We start from the raw sequence: 4,533 nt of genomic DNA on the forward strand, positions 1-4,533 counted from the left end.
AACCCTGTCTCGGAAAAAAAAAAAAAAAAAAAAAAGAGCCTGATTGTCAGTAGGTGGAGAGAAGCCCGTGTATAAAGAGAGAGGAGATGAAAGAGGGCATGTCCATTCAGCATTCACGGGCTCCTTATGTCCAGTTTCATTTGTGTCTGGGTTCTGTGAGACACTTCTCTGCTTACATATTTTTAAATACTTTTCAAACCACTCCCCTGTGTTTAAAGTTTATTTGGTGTTAAAGCTGGCATGACACTTGGGTAGTTGGTTGCATGGTTCACACACAGATTTCTCTCTTTATACTATATAACCGTGTACAATACACATAGACACACACATACTTCTTGAGAGCAGTCCTGCACACAGCATGCAATAATGTATGTATACTCTTGAGCCCAGGATGTGACGGACTGGGGAAAAACTGGAGCAGGCATGCTTGGAGAAGTGATGCAGCACTAAGAGACGCATCGGGTGTGAAGGGCAGCTAGAGCCGGTGCAGAGTTGGTGTCTCAGGAGCGGGGACTCCTGACACTAACCAGTGTAGCACCACACAAGCGCCACTCAGTAGCCATGTACAGCTGTAAGGGTTTCTAAGTGGGGGAAACTGATGTCTATCCCCCGATGTCATCATACAACTGCAGTAATCACAGATCAGACTGAAAAAGGACATATCTGACCTCCAACAGAATTTCTACTGCAGCCTAGGCAGGGGCATCATGTGACATTAGAAGACTTTAAATGGCAGCTGTTTCTGGGTCCTCCCGAAGTCTGTCTGCACCCTTCTTCAAGCCTCTCCATCAGGAGTCAGGCATCTTCACAACACAAGGGTCTATTTTTTTTTGTTTGTTTGTTTTTCCAAGAAGCACAGAGCACTAAGGAAGACCGCTATTAATCATTGTGGAGACTGGACGTACCTACCTAAGATCCTTCATTTTACTTCCTGCCAAATCTGCCACAGAAAGTCCAGTGGTCCAGGGTGGGCAACCTTTCAGCTGGATCGCCTTGTGGTCACTGGCAACCACCTGCTTGTCAACCTCTTTCCACTGTTTCTTATCTGCATCAGTGCCTAATTCTGGGTGCAAATTCCTCAGGAGACACCAGCACATTCTTTCCACACAGGCACACTGGAGTCTCCAAGCCCCACAAGGACTCATCCCTCACAGCTTAAAGGATGAATGCCCAACCTTTCCTTAGTCAGATAAGGAATCAGGCTAAATCCACATCCAAACCACTTCCAATAACTCGGTTTTAGGGAAGGTCACAGAGGTCAAGATAGGTAGATACTCGATAAGAAACAGCCAGCAACTTGCAATTTGGACTGAACTTCATAACCTTAGGAATAATAGACTTAAAGATGTTCATGTACCCTAGAATGACTGTGGCTTATAATAAGTTTTGGTATTACTCAATCACTGGGCAAGCCTCAGTGAAACATTTCACTATTAGGATAAGAATTTGTACTGTATCAAGCTTATAATAGAAAAATAAATAAATAAAATGGAAAAAAAGAAATATTATACAGTAGTTACAATACCAAACTGGTGTAAAATTGATCTCCTGGGTGTTTATAATCATTCTTGGAGGCAATTCTAACGTGGTTAGAGGGACTAAAAGGGAGAATATTTCTCCCCTTATCCTACAAAGTCAATGAGGTCCCAGGGACTAAGGCCATTGAACGTTTGTTGTTTTGTTCATGGAGACCATGGAGACCCCACTCAATGAATTTGAAACACTGTCCAGTCTGCAAAAGGAGGGTCAATGTGGGGAAGATCCCCTCAAGGCTTCAAAGGAAGCCACAGGGCATACAGCAAAGCCTTTGACTCATCCTCACATTGATGGACAACTGGTAAAAGAAAGGCTAGAAGAGTCCGAGGTTCCTCTCAAGCCCAAGTGACCCCTGAGGAATAGTTGCCCAACTGGCCTTGACAGCACAGAAAGAAAGATTAATTTTGACTGCCTGCATGGTCTTCAGCATCCAGAAGGAACGTTTAAGCAAAGACTAAGAGAATCGGTAACACCCCAAGGGATCGCACTCCACAGACATTAGATGCAAGACTATACGGGATGTTATTTAGACAACCAATCTCGCTGATATTTTCTTCTTGGTAAGAGGATTTTGCCCAGATGTGAGATGTCAGAACTTGGCTCCCTGAGCACCTGCCCACAGCCAAGGAAGACAGGCCCATGATTGTTTTAAGCCCCAAATTAAATGATGCTAAATGCCTCTTCTCTCCCTATCCAGAGCCACATGGGAAAGGTTTCATGCTGTCTTTTGATTAGTGAAGAGTGTGAAAGCTGATTGTAGGTTCAACACTCTGGAGACCATCCATAGAGGCCAAAGAGAAACATCTAATAGATGGGACCTACTCTGCTGTGAGTCCATCAAGAATATCTTTTGGACTTTGGACATTTTAGTTCTTTCCAGGCACCAATAAAGGAATTCCTTTCCTGTTCTGTGTCTGGAAAAAAAAAAAAAAAAGATGTTCATGTAATGCTAGACCAAATTGAGGCGGCTCTTTTCTTCTTTTTGATATGCCCAGTTGTGGTAAGGGCCAGCTTGGAGTTTGCGGTCATCCTATAGTCTTTGTCAGAGACAGTTTTTTGGTTCTCAAGGAAAGGGCTGCCGTGCTGGAGATCCAACATGTCTCCCTTGAGTTTGTCTTTTATGACATCGAGGAGAGCAACTTCACCTGCCAAGTCCTTCATTAAGACTCTTGATGGCACAGACCATGCCTCTTGTATAATATTAGAGGGACCAGCCTTAATATTAGACATCCCAGGGGCTCAGGAGAGAGAACTACTAATGGCGAGGACTGTTTTCGGGAAATAGAATCTCAGCACACTGAGCTCTATAGTCCACTTGCTTTAATTCCTCTGGCCTAACATCCACATACACACAGCTTCAGTTCTGTTCTCGTGCCTAGCTCCTTTCTTGCCTGATTTCTCTGTTTATCTACTGTTCCCTCTTAAGTTCTATCTTTTTTTTTTTTTTTTTTTTTTTTGGTTTTTCGAGACAGGGTTTCTCTGTGTAGCTTTGTGCCTTTCCTGGGACTCACTTGGTAGCCCAGGTTGGCCTCGAACTCACAGAGATCCACCTGGCTCTGCCTCCCGAGTGCTGGGATTAAAGGCGTGCGCCACCACCGCCCGGCCTTAAGTTCTATCTTAATTCTCTCATCTTAATTCTGCCTCATCTAGGTCCTTTTCACCTTGTTCTTACCCAGCTAGGACTTCCCCATCTGACTCTTCCTCATCTTCCATCTCATTCCTCTGGTACTCTCCTCTAGCCCTTCAATCTAGTTCTTCCCCGTCTCAGTTTGTTCCTCTCAAGTTCTTACCCATCTAGTTCTTCAATTCTCTTTTCTCTTCTCAGTCCTCCATGTGCCCCAGAAGTCGCGGTATATATACACTTACAAGCAGTATTCCCTTCACAGTGCAAAGCCAGGCTTCCAGGGTCAAATGGAGGGGTGATAAGAATCACATAGAGAGGCAGTCAGTAACTGTTAATTATCATTTGCAACCCTAAAGGGAAGTGACCAATGGGGAAATGAATTAACTAAAGGCTAAATTCAGGTAATATCTAGGAAGAGGGATCTTATGTGCTCAACTATAGTCTTAAACGTGATTAGTAGAAAATGTTAAGAACCTATAAGTTGCTAGGTTAATGGGAGAAAATAAAACTGTCTTCTTTTTTCCTGTGGCTCCTATCTGTCCAAGCTATCTGCCATTTTTCTGCAGGGTGGGGGAAAGTGTGCTCAGTCACTAGGCAACCTGTGTACAGCTAGATGCCTCTGGCAATAGTTAAAGGGAGATCTGGAACTAGAGGTAAGGTTTGGGAAAGGAGGAAGTAAAGCTTAATTGGCACATCCGCCAGGCCTTCTCAAACAGGTAGCCTGGATGGTTAAGTCTGTTCTTAGAGAGTACAGAGGTATCTCTGATAAGGTACTTTCTTTCCTCCATCTGGGGATGGACCTGGCCGGATGCTGCCAATGGTGATAATTACAGGGAGGCTTGGACTGGGGTTCTGGCTGAGCATAGCTGTCAGCACAGAAGGTTATCTAAATATTCCTAGAAGTGGTTAGATAAGGAGTTAGAGGTCTATAAAGTTAGTAAGGCTGTAAGAAAGGAGGGTCCGAGCTGAATTGTATAAAGCTATTACTTAACGTCCTCCTGACCTAGGCGGTGTCTCCTTGTGGAATTTACCTTAAATCAGGAGACTTGCATGTGGACTGTTATTACTGCTAGTCCTTGAAAGTGGCCAAGGGAGATATCTGATTCCAGAGAAAGCCTTTCCTGAGGCTGTTCTCCAAATACCTGGAATGTGTATGGCCAGAGAGTGATCAGTCCACACTGTTAGCCCTTCTTAGGGAAAAGTCAAATGAGAAAACTATGAAGGCACACATGATTTTCATAAGCAGTATGTTCTTAACCACTGAGCCATCTCTCCAGCCACTGGATTTGGTATTTGTGTTTTGAAACTATTTTATTTTATTCATGGGTCTGAGTGTTTTGCCTGTATGTCTGTGCCCTTAACCACTGAACTGT

General features: G+C 43.9%; 1 pseudogene; it reads right to left on the reverse strand.

The window, feature by feature from the left end:
* Positions 1-863: 863 nt before the first annotated feature.
* On the reverse strand, positions 864-2,722 carry LOC131924575 (L-lactate dehydrogenase A chain-like; annotated as a pseudogene).
* Between the last annotated feature and the right edge of the window lie 1,811 nt (positions 2,723-4,533).

Source organism: Peromyscus eremicus, chromosome 14 (assembly GCF_949786415.1).
Source record: "Peromyscus eremicus chromosome 14, PerEre_H2_v1, whole genome shotgun sequence".
Lineage (NCBI taxonomy): Eukaryota > Metazoa > Chordata > Mammalia > Rodentia > Cricetidae > Peromyscus > Peromyscus eremicus.